Genomic DNA, 17,179 nt, shown 5'->3' with positions numbered 1-17,179 from the left:
ATGATGATTTTCTATATACGGATTTATATTTTTGGAAAAGTTTCATAATATAGTAATAACTAATAAATTTTATATCAAAAATATTTTTTCTCAGTAAATAATCATTTTGGTAAGATTTTATGATACCTAATAACTTTTCTATATCAATTAAAATAATATGATTTTATATATAAATAATAATTTCGAATATTAAAATTTTACATCAATATATGAATCATATTTTTATTATTAAAACAAGTGTAGTTTAAAATATATTTTATCAACGTATATAAGTTATTTTTATTTAATATATATATATTATTAGAAATAATTTATATATTTAAAAATAGAAATATTTAAAAATGGTAAATAAATAAATAATAATATAATAAAGTAACTTTATAAATTTCAATTATTTTTATCAAAAGTTAGATAATGCAAAATTAAAAGGTCAATGTAAACTTGAATAAATCAAACAAAAAAAAAATACATTATGGTTTTATTTTTTTAACTAATAAAACTAAAATATAAAAATAGAAAATTTTATTTATATATAACATTTTTAAATATTTTATATCTGCGCATGGCGCAGGAAAACTCCTAGTCATCCATACAAATCACAAGTGATATATGCCTATATCATACATATTACGAATTATAAGTGCACAAATAAATATTCTAATACTAAATATGTTTGACTAAAATTTATATCCTCTTTTGTAAGTGTAAAACAAATTACTTTCATTTTTGCAAAATGAGAAGATAATCTATTGATTTAAATTAAGGAAGCAACATAGAATTTGGGATAGATTAAATCTTGTAAAGCTGCCACAGATATAATTGTCAGTTAGTTTAAACATGACCGATGACAAACCACATTTCCAAAAAAGTTAAGATACCAATTTATGATGAAATGACAACAAACCAACATTAAATTTTTGGTTATTTAATGAGGAAAAATCAAAACATAATCAGATTCTCAAAACCAACGAACACTTCTCGTTTTGACAAGAATTTGACCAATATTATTACTGCATACGATTACTATATTTTAAATCTCCCATTACATTAACTATTTAAGCTCAATTTATTAAATTATTGATCAGGGAAGGATTAAAAATATTTTTTAGCATGGGGCGTTATCAATTTCTTAGAACTAATTTTTAGTTTAGAAATATTTCAATCAATCTTAACACTAATTATCAATGAAAATAACAAATTAGGTTGGGGCACATGCCACACATCCTCTTGCCATCCACTCATGCGAATGATTTATCTTCATCCACTAAACCACTACCGTAAATTGATTTTTTTTTTGTGTGTGTGTCTCCAAGTAAAAGAATAAATATCAAGATTGTCCATAGGAGGAAAAAGGTCACAGTCCGAGAAAAAACTTGAAACCTCAGCTTCTCTCTCATCTCATCTCTCGAGACTCTCTTAAGCGAAATTGATAACGCTCCGGCGTCCGGCCGCGTGTGAGAGCGCGTTCCGGCGCCGGAGGCACCGTGCGTCTCCTTTTCCCCTCTCTTTTTCGATTTGCTTCATCATCGTCTCATCTCCTTCCCTTTGTCTTGCTCGAGCTCTCTGTCTCTGGAGAGTTTCCGGCGTGGGTTTCTCGTGTGAGGAGACACGTCCGGCTCTGTTCTACTGGTTTTGGAGGCTCGGCACGGAGGTGGAGGGTTTTGCGATTGCTGGAGTCGGCGTTTAAGGTTTGCTGGTGGGTGATTTTACTTTGTTTCCACTGGTAGTGTTAGCGGCGCGTGGAGGAAGACACTAGGCTTTCGTTTCAGATCTGGGCTGTGGGTTCGAAGATCCATTACGTCTGGTTTGTCGTGGAGTGGAGTCGAGTATTGGTTGGTGGTTTCGTCATGGTGTCTCGATGAAATGCCTCCTCTAAAGTCGACAACTTGAAAGTCTTGGAGTTTCGATTTTCTCAAGAGTGTGCTCAGCCTTCGACGCCGGCGTGTGTTGGGTCTACAGGTGCTGGCGCGTGGTAGCTTGTGGTGTCGTGGATCGTCGCTGTCGTCTGGGGCAGTCTCGTGCGATATTACTGGCCTCCCTTTCATCTGGTTGTTCGCTTCCCGGAATCTGCTTCAGACACCATTTTCAGAGCTTAGTCGACAAGCTCTAGGTGGTTTGAGTTGGTGTGTTCTTCTCTGAGGCTGTTTCCGTTACCACTGGTTTTAGCAATTGGACAACAATCGATTACTCCTCTTCGGTTCTCGCTGAGAGCGTACAGCATTGGAGTTGGCGGGTTCGGGTGGTCAGTGAACTTTGCGTCTCCTTGGTGGTACTGTACGGAGGGAAAGCATTTCCCAGGAGCTATATCTGTCTTTGATAGCTATGGTTGTGCTGCCTCTCTAATCTCTTTTGTGCATGTCCTTTGAGCTCAGTCCGGGCAGTATTCAGCGGCTCTCTCTGGCCCGTTTTCTTTCTTTTTTTTTTTGAAACACCAGCCCGTTTTCTTTCTATTTCAGGTTCTTTGTGTATATATGAATAATCATGGATAGCTCTTTTGGGGATGCGTCAAGTCTGGTTCAAAAGATACCCTGCGGGTTCTCCATTGTGGGTGCGCGTGAGGAGGTTAGAAGTTGGTCTTGTCAACCACGACTCTCCTACTCGGTGGCGACGCGTATGGAGCCGGTCCGCTTCAGAGGTTTGATCTTGGGATGCCTCATGTACACCTTTATTGGTGGTGCTGATCTCTCTGTCTTTTTGGTATTGTTCTTGTCGTGTGGCCATCCTCGGAGGCTATTTCCGTCAAATAACACTCAGTCTGGTCGATGTGGGTGTGCTTGACCTCTGGTGAGGCTGTCTGTTCATGTTGGTGGATACTCAGGACGTCTGCAGCGAGATGTTCTTCGAAGAGTCAGATCATAAAGAGCGGATCATCGGGGAGCCCAAAATTACCGGGTTCTGTCTTTCGAAATAACTGTGGCTCTTCCATTTGCGGCAAGATGTTAGTGCGGACTGGTTGGGGCCTCTGAGTAGCAGTTTTGCTTGTTGTGTCGGTTCCTTCTAGATTAGGTCGAGTTGATGTTTATGACTTTTTTTCTTTCTTCTGATTCTCGTTGTTGCCATTGTACTTCTGTCAAAAATCTGAAAATTGGTAATAATATCTTTACATTTTTACCAAAAAAAAAAAAAAATTGTCCAAAGGAGATAGCGTTTGGGATTTATTGCGATGATTGGAATACTGGGAACTAACTAGAAAGTATAATCAAATAACGAACGGTTTGTGCGATTGCATGAACGAGGTCTAGACGTTTGTCTCATGCAATCTCACTCGGTTTCACACACATCTGGATTAGATCAGATCTCAAATGCTTATCAAAGCAATCAATCTGAATCGTCGTCCGTCGGAGCTCTACGGAACCATTTCCGACATCGATCCACAATTTTCAACTTTTTTTATTTTTTATCGTTTCAGTCACATTTTCACTTCAAAATAGGCTAGTTCCTACCATTGCTAAGTCATGTCTCAGCAATTGTTAAAGCCTGTCTCAGCAATGAGTTCAATGGACTCTAATGTTTTATCAGTTTTAATCTAATTCAAGTAATGGTTGAACAAAAAAACATCTATGCTTAGATCAACTTTTAAGAGAATACATATAAAAATAAAATAGTACAAATAAATTCGAGAAATAAATGTTTAAGACCAAAAGTTAATCCACGACTTGTGTTCAAAATACTTCATTCTACTTATCCCATATATATTATTTGTGAAACATTATAACTTCTTTTTGTAGCCACGTTTCATCACTAGGATGATTCTTAGAATTATTAGAGAAATATGTTGGTCCATCTAATTATATTATAAACTTTTTATTAAACTAACCATAAATTCATTATTAATGTCATTTATTATTTCTCTAAATAAAGATTACGGAATTGCCTAATGTGGCTAAAGTATATATGACAATTAATGATTTTGAATAATAAAGATCTGATAAAAAAATAATATATCTTCTATCAAATTTGTTTAATTTTAAACTATTAAAATAATTTAAAAAAATCACAATGATCATATTATAAAAATTTAGATTTTTCTGTATATGTTATATTTTGAATTGTAAAAAACGACTATAAATTACTAAAACTGTTAAAAGTCTCACATTCAAATTTTGCGATCCATGGTTTAAAATTTTTGTTATGACAAAATACAAATGATTACAAAATCATATAAATAAAAGTCTAATTTAATTAATCATTAAGATTTAAAATATATATGTATATATATCATTCTAAATTAAACTATAAACCATATTGAATAAATCAATATTTTAATTTCAAAATTTACTTTGAATAATTTTTTTTGATAAAAATTTTGAACTAACATTGATAAATTTTTTAAAATTATAAAAACCATGATAAAAACCATGTCATTTGCTCTTTTTCTCTCCATATGTGGGGTTTTTGACACGTGGGATTGATTAGATGTTAATATATTTCTTTTGCTACAAAAGCTGGGATTCTCTGTTAGAAATTTTGATGGCGCTGACAAGAGATAATTTTTTTTTGTTTTAGCTATAAAAGAAAAAGTGGTAGAATTAGAAGTTCTAATCGGTTTCAGCGAGGTATTCGGGTAACCGTTTGGGTTATTTCGAGTCTATTCGTTTCGCGTTTTCGGAGTTAAAAGATTTTAGTTATATTCAGGTATTTACAAATTTTGATTCGGTTTAGTTCGGATCTTCGTGGGTTCTGTTAGAATCTTTGCGGGTTCGGTATGGTTTGGGTTCAAATAATTCATTTGAATTGTTTTAAATATTTAATTTTGACTATTTGTATATATTTTTAAGTATTTTGAACAACTTAAAAATATTTTATATTTTTTGGACAAGTTCAAATATCTTATATATTTTTAATAACTTTTTTAGATATTAAATCTAAAAATAGTTAGTATATTTAAGTATATAAATCTGATTCAGATATATTCGGATACCCGAAATGTTACGGTTTGGGTTGGGTTGGGTTCAGTTCCAGTTCTCTCGATACCAAAATTTTAAACCAGTTCAAATATTTAACCAGTTTTAGTTTAGATTCGATATTACTTTTTCGGATTGGATTAGGTTCAGTTTTTCGGGTTTGGATTTTTTATCCAGTTTTTCGGGTTTGGATTTTTTATCCAGCCTTAGGTTTCAGTGCAGTTAGAAGGAGAATTATTTGGAGTCTTTTATATTGAATGTGTTATCGAATGAATAATATTATTGACAATGCTCTGACTATATACAGAGTAAGAAGTATACAAAGATGGTAAGGCAATATGCAGAAGTTAATATATATATAGCTTAATTACAGGGAAGTATTACTATATCTTATCAAATCATCCTCCTCTCCACAAATGATCTTAAAGTTAAATATATATGTATATAGATCTAGCTAGCTCCGGCACATATAATTAAATTAGTTTACGTTACCATACTAGAGTAGAGTGTGAAACAAATTCAGATTGTTTGTAAAATAAGAAAAGAATAAGCTGTCTCAAGATGTCTATATATGAACGTATTACTTGTGAGATTTTTAAATAGCCTATTTGTTACACATTGTCTCCTCTGGTCAACTGTTCATCGCATGTACATCAATGGGAATTGGATGGTGAAATTCTGTTAATCGAATTGGTCAACATTCTAATTAATTAGTTTATGTCAAGCGGTACTACTATGGATAGTATTATTTAAACTGAGTACGGTATCCCGTTCTTATATTTTAGTCATCTTGTTTATTAATGTACTGTTCCTTGAATGTTAGGGGTGATAAATAATAGTGCTACTAGTTCAAATAAAAGCGTAGACATTTTGGTACATAAACGGAGAATCTTATTATTGGTCTAGGTTCATGTTCTTACTGAGGACACTTAGTGAAGACTGACGTCAATCCTCTTCTTCCAACACATGAACTTAATGCTTTCCATAGATAATTTTATATTTTCCTCCCTAAAAGAGTATACAAATAGCCAAAATAATTACAATTATAATGGAAGAATTTAAAATGTCAATTTTTTTATGGAAAACTTCTTTTAGAATTACTCTTTCTACTATTGGGCATTGCTTCTCTCTTTTGATGGGATGGCTCAGACTTAAGATCCACCTCATTTCTTCTCTATTATTGGGATTGCTCAGACTTAAGATCCACCTGATCGTAATTGCTCCACCTTGTTTCTTTTCTCTTTTGCTGGGATAGCTCAGACTTAAGATCGTGTTTTATATAGAATCTTTTCATCGTTAGTATGATATTTACAATTAGCAAAATGTACATATCAAAAAATTGTCTTTTTCGAAAAAAATACTAGTCCTACAAAAATGCATCTTCACTGAAAGCCTTTGGTCCTACAAAAATGCATCTTCACTGAAAGCCTTTGTAATCTTGCTAACTGAAATGGACTTTTCAAGGATCCTAATTCAAATCATGTAGTATTTAAGATGTCAATCCATTTCTAAGTGTTTCGATTCAAAGAGAATTCAGGTTCATACTTAAGCTAAATGCATTCAATGTAATGAGATGATTTGATTAAGCTAACAAGACTCTAACACAATTTACTAACAACTTTCAAGCAATGGATAAAAGATGAGTCATGGGTCTAGGAATTTGATTTCAGATCACTAAGATTTAATCTAAAATGGCAAAGATTCAATCAACACATTTCCCTAAGTCTAGATAACAATTCTAAGCAAGTTCTTTGTCAAGAAAAAAGTTCATTTACTCTCATTGATCAAACATCAAATTCCTTTGGTTTGTGTCAATCAAGCAATCATTAAGAACAGATCATTCAACTTTCTAAACTCCCCTAACATCAAATGCCTTTGGTAGGGTAAGCTAAGAGCATGTTGAGTTGGCTCAGACATTTCATCGAACACCTTCCGGGCAATGAAATGTCTAGATTTCTAATCTAAAATGACCAACTCTAGATTAGCATTAAGATCACTCAATCAAGCAAGGAAACATATTAATCTATCCTAAACATTCTAGATCATCACTTAATCATCCTAATCATCCTAACCCATGAATCCAAAAAGAGTCTACTCACCAATCTTCATGATTAACCTTAAACCCATAATAGATTCAAGAGAAATCATGTTAAGAAGATGAGATATACTCAAATTACTCAAGAAAGAAAGATTATATTACTAAAGATTCAAACTTTCTCCAAAATATCAATGTATTTTTAAGAGAAAACAAGATAAGTCCTAAGATTAGGTCTAAAAAGTATTTATAGAGGTTTAAAACTCGAACCGGGTCAACCCGACAAACCCGGGTTTGACCCGAAAGACAAATGGATAAGACAGTTTTGGTATCGGCCGCGGATGGCCTCAACCCGCGCTGCATGGCCGCGGTCCGTGCATTCAGAACATGATGTCTCTGGTCGAATTCCGCTGCTTGGCTCGACCCGCCCCCGTCGTCCGCGTCGCTTGTCTCGTCCAAACCCGCGGACAGCTCCAAGCCGCGCTGAACGGCCGCGCTTCGTCCACACTGGTTGGGTCTCTCGGATCATATGCCGCGGATGGTTTGAGGCCGCGGTACATGTCCGCGGTTCGCTCACTCTGAATGGTCTCCTCGGCCAACAATCCGCGGCTCGCCTTCGTCCGCACTATACGCCCGCGCCCCGTCAGCTTCACTCCATCTCATCTACTCAACTCCATCAAGTCCACTTATCTTGCCCAAACCTTCATAACTCCAACTCGAACCTCACTAATCCTGAAATACCACGAATGCATATGCTATGTACCTAATTGGACTCTAAATGAATCCTAAATGATCTAAATGAGTATGAAAATGATAGGTAAAACATGTAAAATCTCATGACATCAACTCTCCCAAACTTGTCTTTTACTTGTCCACAAGTAAACCTTTAAAAACAAGGTGAGGAAGAGGTTTGAAGATGGAAGCTCATAACCAAAAGAAAACTTTCTAGCCTTCAACTTAACATCCTAAGGGAAACATAGCAAATAGCATGAGCAATTCTCTTAGTTCACTCTAGCTTCTCAAGGCCTATCAACAGGGGCGAATCTAGAAGTCTTCTTAACTGGGTGCATCACTAGTAATAAAAATTAAATATACACGAAAGGGGAATTGAACCTGGGATATTATGGGCGCACAAGCTTAGCTTTACCATCTGAGCCACTGAAAATTTACTGTTTTTACATGTAACATGTTTAATATCAAAATAACTATGGGTGCACGTGCCACCACACTCCGTAACGTAGCTCTGCCCCTGCCTATCAAGACTCCTTTATCTCTACACAAGTTGTGATGCCATTCAACGAACAAGTTTCTTAGCCAACCCTCATATTCATTCAAACACACACACACAAGTGAATTCTTGCAAATGAATATTTGATCTCAATCATTTGGCTTGGTGAGAGAAGATGGTCCAATGTGAAGAAAAAGGGGTTTTCATGCATCTTTTATTGGTGACTCACACTCAAGAATAGGAGCAAGATCATTATGCAAAATTTATCTAAGAAAATGAGCAATTCATGCATACAATGCCTTGTTCTCATCATTCTACCATTTTCCTAAGTAGTTTCAAGTTCTACCCATCCTTTTTCATCATTCCCAAACCCAAAATACACTCACTTTCATCTCTCACCCAACACTCTTTTCTCTCTTTTGATTTAAACCAACTAGGAACATTTTACTTTGAATTTAAACTTTAAGATCTTTTTGGCTCAGCTCTTTTCCTTTCTTTTCCCCACTCATTTACTGTTTTTTTTTTAATTCTCTCTTTTCATTTCTTTTTATTTGGGAGAGGGTTCTATTTATACTCTAGAGCTTCTCTTTTCTAACTTTCTTTGTCCCTAGGGGTTTCTTTTCTTTAGGCACTCTTTTTGGTTCATTTCTTTCACTCAATCTCTCTCATTCCCAAAATCAAAAGAATTTAAACTCACAAACCCAACAACCATCCTAGAGGCTAGCCTAAATGAGGTCCTAATGCTAGCTAAAGATGAGAACAACCCATTGTCACTCCTAATACTCTCAAGATTTTGCACATGACATGCTATCAATAAAAGGCCTCGTGTCATGTCCCCGTTCCTGGAACTTGACATGGGACATAGACGTGACTGCTTTGGTTCAGATCATGGGAATTGATCGTGAACAAGCTGTAATGAAGTGAATGATCAGGATGGATCATGAGAAAACTAAGTCTAGGTCTGGAAATAGACCAAGGGACTTAGTAAGATCGAATAAGATGAAGAGAGCAAGCTGGACGAGTGATGAGACAGCTGGACGATGCGAGAATGAAGCTCGGTCAGCTGGGCGAAGCTCGGACAAGCTCAGTGTAGCTCACATCAATTTTGGCCAGCTCAGCTAGCTGGACTACTAGCTCACTCAGCTAGGTCAGCTGGAAGTCAGCTCAACTCAACTGGATGGAGTGTTGGAAGCTCGGACCAGTGTGTCAGTTCTGGACAGTTACCAGGCCGGTTTGTTGGTCAATGATGGCTATGGGCCGGTGGGCACTTGGGATCTGACCAGGGGCTTGGGCAACCAGCATGGGCTTGTGTGTGACGTGTCTAGGAGCAGTTAGGCCTGTCAGGGACATCTGGTAACTGCCATAGGCGAATGGGTGTGATCTGATCCATTGATTAAATCAATGGCCAGAAATGATACCGAAGGGATGCAATGGTTAAAAAGTAACCACCCCTTCTCCTATATAAGAAAGGCAAGTCCGTGACTTTGCAGGCACGCCATGGCTTCCTTCTATACCCTGAAACACAAAGAAAACCAGAGAAAAATAGAAAGAGAGTCGGATTGCTCCATCCAAGATCAAGAATGGTGTGAAGGCAGCAAAGAGGCAGTTTTGTGGGCAATCACAAGGGGAGTTGAGAACAACCCTTTGATGGTGATTAATCATGGATGATCACGTCCTAGGCTTCCTCTGTGTCCTGGGAACACACGCAAATGGTCAGGAGGGAAGGGAGAAGGCCGGACTCCACTCTCAATGGCATGAACAGCCTTGAAGGCGGATGCAGTGTAGAAACTGGTTTCATGGAAGTTCCATGGATGGGAAGTTGGTGCGACCCTTGAATAGATCTTATCAATACTGGAGGTATGTGATAAGACAATGATGGAGACGTGCTCTGGAGGAGCATGGTCGTCCATGATAAGGGAAGGCACAAGATCTAGAAGGATCATGTATAAGGTAATACTTTATGATTACTTCCTTGTTCATGTTTATGTCTCTTGTGGTGCTGTTGAGGCCAAGTAAGGCACGCCCCTTGAAGACTATATATTGTGATGTAAACTATGTTTACATGGTGTAGTCTGTTGGGTCAGACTTGATGGCACTGAACCAGGGCCTTGGCCGGTTCAGGAATGATGCCCATGACCTTAGCCGGGCTGTTCATGGTCAGGATCCATATGATCCGGGTCGATTCATTGGATTCTGATTATGGGAATCTCTTAGTTGAGATTTATCATGAATTTACATTAATTTTAACTAGTTTTTGGAGTACTTTCGAAATTGGCCGGATTTGGGCGTGATGAGTAACTTGATGTTTAGATAAGGAACCAACCATGCAATGATAGATCCTTGTGTTAGGTTATCAGATCATATGCTTGTGTGTTGTGATATGTTTGTCACTTATGATCATTGATCATAAGGAATGTTAGTTATCAACCTTGGTGTTGGTAAGCTATGTGCAAAGCATTGGGTAAGAGCCATAAAGAAGAGTATTGCTAGTACTTGGTGGTGTGGTCCATAAGTACTGAGCGGTGTGTTATCTGATCTTGGGCAACGATGGACGACCTGATCCATTGGTGATGGAATAAGGTGTATGCTCTGATTGACAAAGGATGCACCAGATGTTAGAGCAAGACTGATCGGCTCCGTTGGGACAAGGTTCCATGGCCGGTTGAGTATGTGTGAAGACTCATCGGTTCTGAGTCATGTGGGGTGGTTGGTTGATTGAATTAGGATCTGATGGGCATTACTAGTCCATGAGAGGACTTGACATTGTTAGTCCATGAGCTGGACTTGGTATCATAAGCTGATAAGCTAAAGGATGTTGAATGAAGTATGAGCCGAGAAGGGCCAAATGCATGTCCTTAGCTGTTTGAAGACTTCTCAAGGGTTACTTAAGTCAGTGGGGATGGTTGGCTGAATGACTAAGTACCTAGGGGAGTTGTTTTATGTGTAAAGGAGCTGGACGCAGTATATGGCAGCTGGCCATAGCTCGGTCTTAGCTCAGTTCGAGTGTGACAGCTCGATCAGCTGGTTTACGAGTTCATTCAGCTAGAGCAGCTGGGCCGATGAGCTAACAAGCTCCGTGGATGTGGCTAAGGTATGATCTAGTAACTCTTGCTTAGTTCTAGATAGAATGGTTAGGGGAATGGAACCTCAGATTTGTATGACTTGATTTGGGTTCGGGATTGACCTTGGAGCTAGCTGGTAGTTGAGTATACTAACCATTAGCTGAGGTGATTCGACCAGACAAGTATTATATTGGTCTTAGACCAATGGTTAAGTAGATATTATTCCGCTGTGCATAAGTTGAAATGATCTAAGCTAGGGAATGACAAAGATAGTCTTAAGCTAAGATCTAAGTTAGCCCTCGCCTATGGGCGATATAAAATAGATAAAGAGCAAAATTTTGAGAGGTTCGGTCAGTGTATGGACCGAGCGACGTAAGGCTTAGTCCGCGGCCTAGACGGCCGGGATCGGGTCTTACACCTCACTCAAGCAAATTAATGTTGGTTTCAAAGAATGGTGAGGGTTAATGGGTATGGGAGTGCCATTTGGGTTAACAAAGATTGGTAGAAAGAGAGAAAGATAACCCAAATGTGTATAATATCCATGATCAAGTATGAAAATGTCCATATGCAAGAGATATTAAGTTCATTAAGCCTTAGTTCATATGGAGTTGGTTTCAAGAACAATGTCAATCATCAAGCAAGCAACAAGTTTCAAGAAGAGTTTTCAAGGCTCGAAGCTTACAAGTTTTTTCAAGAGATGCTTAAGCTACTTGACATGCTTAGCTAGGATGTCAAATTGAGTTCTAGACATGTGTTCTTTACAAGGTTTCTCCCTATTCATGAATGCAACCTATACGCTCTAGACTCAATCCTAAAAATGCAAGTGATGCAACTACATGCTTCTTTTTGTGTTTTTTCAAAATTTTCAAATTTTTTTTGGTTTTTCTATGCAAATATGTATGTACAATGCAAGACTCAATGCAATATCATCAAAGCAAACATGATCAAATACTTGGTACCTCCCCCAAACTTAGTTCACACAGTCTATATACTTGGTACCTCCCCCAAACTTAGTTCACACAGTCTATGTGTTAGTAAGTGGAAAGAGATACTCAAAAGAAAGAATAAATGCAAAGAAAAACTGGTATATATAATGGAAAGGTTGGAGTGGTACCTCAAGCGGAGAGTGGAGAAGGAGGATCCTTCCCACTTTCAAGAGTGATGGTGAGGACTTGAGAGAGAAGCTCTTGAAGCTTGATTGGATCATCTTGGAGCTGTGGAGTGATGATGGCCTTTGCACTTGAGAATGGTGTAGACTTTCCCTTGCATTTGATCTTGTACTCAATAGCTCCATCCTTGAACTTCATTGGGTGAAGAGTGAGAGTGTGTGGCATCATATCAAGAGGTGAAGGGTGAGGTTCTTTCATCATCTTCTTCTTACCATGAGCAGCCTTTGTGGCTCTACTCACCTCCTCCTTTGTAGCACTTTCCAAGTGCTCATCACACATCTCTTTAGAGGACTCTCCATCAAGACATTTTTTTCTACTAACAACCATTTCATACTTGATCTTTTCAATGGATGGTTCTCCACAAGTGATGGTTCCACAATAATCAACATTCATCATTGGAGACTTGATTGGGTAGGAGACAACTTTTTTCACATTGAGGAGTGTGACCTTCTTGTTGGCAAAGTCAATGCAAGCTCCTACTGTTGTTAGATATGGTGTTCCAAGGATCAATGTGACTCTCTTCTCAGTTGTCATCTTCAAAACAGTGAGGTCAATAGGAATGGTGCAAGCTCCAATCTTCAAAGGAAAGTCCTTGATGAGACCAATTGGGGTTGTAGAAGAAGAGTCCCCAAACATTAGTAAAGATGTATTTGGCTCCATGTTTTCAATCCCAAGAGTCTTCACCATCTCTATTGAGATCATATTCACACTTGCACCAGAATCAACAAGAGCATCATCAAGTGTGAACTTACCAAGGGAGCAAGACAATGTGAATTTTCCTTGGGTTTCTAGTTTTAGAATAGACTTTGGTGTGACTGGAGGATCAAGCTGCAAAGTAGAGATGTCAAGAAGCTCTGCTACTTCTTCTTTGTGAGCTATAATGTCCTTGATGAGCATCATTTGGACATGAGCATCACGCATATGAGAGATCTCTGGAAGCTTGACTCCTACAGCACTCAAGTCCTTACTGAACTTGGAGATTACCTTCTTTTGAGCTTTGGTGAGGACCCTTTGTGGAAATGGGAGCTTATCATAATGTGACTGCTCAACCTCAGTGGTTCCTTCCAACTTAACTTCCTTTAGCTTCTGCACAGCCTCTCTGTCAACTTGTTTCTCAGCCTTGTGCTCATCTCTCTTCAGAATCTCTGCTGCAACCTTCAGTTCAGCTTGTGCCTTAACCCTCTCCATGGCCTTTTGTTCAGTCTTATCCACAATTTGTGATGTAGCTTGGGAAACAAATTTTGTTCTATACGAGAGGTTTTCAATCTGATCCACCTCTTTCTCATGATCACGCAACTCAATCTCAGAAGAAGTAGTAGAGAGGATAACATTGCAATACTCTTTGGGATTCTGCTCTGATTTCCCTGGTTGAGATCCCATTGGGCGCTTGGAGGTTGAAGGCATAGAGGCAAATTGATTCTCCAAAGCCTTCAAGTGAGAGGAGAGTTGTAGGAACTTGTTGTTGAGATCATTGTAGCTTCCATCAACTTTGGTGTGAAGGTTCTTCAGATCATATCCAATGTGCTTCTCACTTCTAGTTTGGAACTCCAAGATTTGTTTCAGCATTGCATCAGTGCTACTCTCTTGTGTAGCAGAAGTAGAAGATCCGGCTTGGCCTTGTGTAGACTGATTTACTTAGGAGGGGAAGCCTTGAGAGTAGTTTTGTCTAGCTTGGTAACCACCTTGTTGGTTGTTGTAGAAGGGCTTTTGTTGGTAGTTGTTGTACTGAAACTTAGGTTCCTTCTTGTACCATGTCCCATTAGCATTCACAAAACAAAGCTCTTCTTGACCTTCTAGACCATCAACTTCATTAAGCACAGCAATCCCTTCTTGTTTCTGCTCACCAACAAAGTTCACCTTCTCTTGTTTAGCCCTATCCAAGAGAAGCATATCCATCTTGTCTTGTAGAGCCTTTAACTCTCTCTTGGTGTTTGTATCATCACCTCCACTGCCTCTGTTGCTTCTATCATGCTCATCACTGTAGACTGAATCACTCTTAGCCATATTCTCTACAAGCTCCAAAGCATCTGCTTCACTTCATCCCAAGAAGAAACCATTGCTAGCAGTATCAAGCTGGCTTCTAAACTTGGATAAAGCACCTCTGTAGAAAGTACTAAGTAAACTCTCCATATTGAAGCCATGATGAGGACATTGAGATATGTAGCTGTTGAACCTTTCTCATGCTTCTCCAAAGCCTTCAAAATTCCTTTGATGAAATCCAGAGATTTCATTCCTTAGCTTAGCAGTTCTTGAAGTAGAGAAGAATTTGGTGAGGAAAGATTTCTTGCACTCATCCCATGTGGTGATTGAATCTCTTGAAAGGTTCTTCTCCCATGTGTGAGCTTTGTCTCCCAAAGAGAATGGGAACAACCTTAGCTTAAATGCATCTTCAGAGACACCATTGATCTTCGTTGTTCCACACAGCTTATCAAAGTTATCCAAGTGGTCTAGTGGATCCTCCAAGGCAAGATCATGATACTTGTTGCTCTGGATCATGTTTATCAAGCTTGACTTGATCTCAAAGTTGTTGTTTTCCACAGCTGGTGCTCTAATGCCAGCTTTATGCCCATGGATATTGGGCTCATCATGGGTGCCAATAGCTCTAGCTTGGCGCTGTGGGTGTTGTGGCCTAAGGTTGGCACCTCCTTGGCCATTACCCTCTCCATCTTGAGGCTGATTCTGATGTTGATCCATCACAAACCCCAATCTGTCTAAGTGAGCATGTTGCTCTTCTTCTCTTCTTCTCCTTGCAATCTCCCTCTCAAGTGCTCTAATGTCTTCAACTCTTGGAACTAGGTCTATTGGAACTCTGCTCCGCAAGTTCATGTACCTGAGATATAAAAGGGCTAGGAAAGAGAATCAGTAACTAGATATAAGAAAAATAAGACTTAGTCTCAAGTAAGGACCAAATCTCAATGTCAAAATCAACTTAGAATTGGCAACGGCGCCAAATTTGAAATGAACTTTTCAAGGGTCCTAATTCAAATCATGTAGTATTTAAGATGTCAATTCATTTCTAAGTGTTTCGATTCAAAGAGAATTCAGGTTCATACTTAAGCTAAATGCATTCAATGTAATGAAGTTGTTTGATTAAGCTAACAAGACTCTAACACAATTTACTAACAACATTCAAGCAATGGATAAAAGAGGAGTCATAGGTGTAGGAATTTCATTTCATATCACTAAGATTTAATCTAAAATGGCAAAGATTCAATCAACACATTTCCCTAAGTCTAGATAACAATTCTAAGCAAGTTCTTTGTTAAGACAAAAGCTCATTTACTCTCATTGATCAAACATCAAATTCCTTTGGTTTGTGTCAATCAAGTAATCATTAAGAACAGATCATTCAACTTTCTAAACTCCCCTAACATCAAATGCCTTTGGTAGGGTAAGCTAAGAGCATGTTGAGTTGGCTCAGACATTTCATCGAACACCTTCCGGGCAATGAAATGTCTAGATTTCTAATCTAAAATGGCCAACTCTAGATTAGCATTAAGATCACTCAATCAAGCAAGGAAACATATTAATCTACCCTAAACATTCTAGATCATCACTTAATCATCCTAATCATCCTAACCCATGAATCCAAAAAGAGTCTACTCACTAATCTTCATGATTAAACTTAAACCCATAATAGATTCAAGAGAAATCATGTTAAGAAGATGAGATAGACTCAAATTACTCAAGAAAGAAATATTATATTACTAAAGATTCAAACTTTCTCCAAAATATCAATGTATTTTTAAGAGAAAACAAGATCAGTCCTAAGATTAGGTCTAAAAAGTATTTATAGAGGTTTTAAACTCGAACCGGGTCAACCCGACAAACCCGGGTTTGACCCGAAAGACAAATGGATAAGACAGTTTTGGTATCGGCCGCGGATGGCCTCAACCCGCGCTGCATGGCCGCGGTCCGTGCATTCAGAACATGATGTCTCTAGTCGAATTCCGCGGCTTGGCTCGACCCGCGCCCGTCGTCCGCGTCGCTTGTCTCGTCCAAACCCGCGGACAGCTCCAAGCCGCGCTGAACGGCCGCGCTTCGTCCACACTGGTTGGGTCTCTCGGATCATATGCCGCGGACGGTTTGAGGCCGCGGTACATGCCCGCGGTACATGCCCGCGGTACATGCCCGCGGTACATGCCCGCGGTTCGCTCACTCCGAATGGTCTCCTCAGCCAACAATCCGCGGCTCGCCTTCGTCTGCAGTATACGCCCGCGCCCCATCAGTTTCACTCCATCTCATCTACTCAACTCCATCAAGTCCACTTATCTTGCCCAAACCTTCATAACTCCAACTCGAACCTCACTAATCCTGAAATACCATAAATGCATATGCTATGCACCTAATTGGACTCTAAATGCATCCTAAATGATCTAAATGAGTATGAAAATGATAGGTAAAACATGTAAAATCTCATGACATCACTAACCCCCATAAAATTAGTAGAGACATATTTTCGTTAGTTATGTGCATTGTCTTTTTCCACGGGTGGTAGTTTAATTACGAATTGAAGCCCACCATTGATTTTTAAGGTTGAACCGGCAGAGTAACATGTTTAGCTACCTCTAGGGAACATATTATTATGAATTTTGTAATCTAAACTAACTTCGAAGGCTATGCAATATCATATCAATAAAAAGTGATTTTTATGATTTTATAATATACTTCTTTTGTTTCAAATTATATATTGTCCTAGAGTAAATCTTTTGTTACAAAATAAGAGTATCGTTTTATAATTTGAATGCAATTTTTGTTATTAATCCTTTTTCTTAATTAAA

General features: G+C 38.2%; 1 long non-coding RNA gene and 1 other non-coding gene across 2 annotated transcripts; both read left to right on the top strand.

Annotated features, from left to right (window-relative positions):
• The first annotated feature begins 286 nt into the window (after nt 1–286).
• LOC125584568 lies at nt 287–3,137 on the top strand. Its single transcript, XR_007321483.1, has 2 exons — nt 287–2,325; nt 2,457–3,137. It is a non-coding gene; the product is annotated as an uncharacterized LOC125584568 (long non-coding RNA).
• An 11,395-nt stretch (nt 3,138–14,532) lies between these two features.
• On the top strand, nt 14,533–14,639 carry LOC125584681. The gene has a single exon (XR_007321591.1). It is a non-coding gene; the product is annotated as a small nucleolar RNA R71 (small nucleolar RNA).
• The last annotated feature ends 2,540 nt before the right edge of the window (nt 14,640–17,179 follow it).

Source organism: Brassica napus, chromosome C3, assembly GCF_020379485.1.
Source record: "Brassica napus cultivar Da-Ae chromosome C3, Da-Ae, whole genome shotgun sequence".
NCBI lineage: Eukaryota > Viridiplantae > Streptophyta > Magnoliopsida > Brassicales > Brassicaceae > Brassica > Brassica napus.
This window is presented reverse-complemented; position numbering and strand designations above follow the sequence as displayed.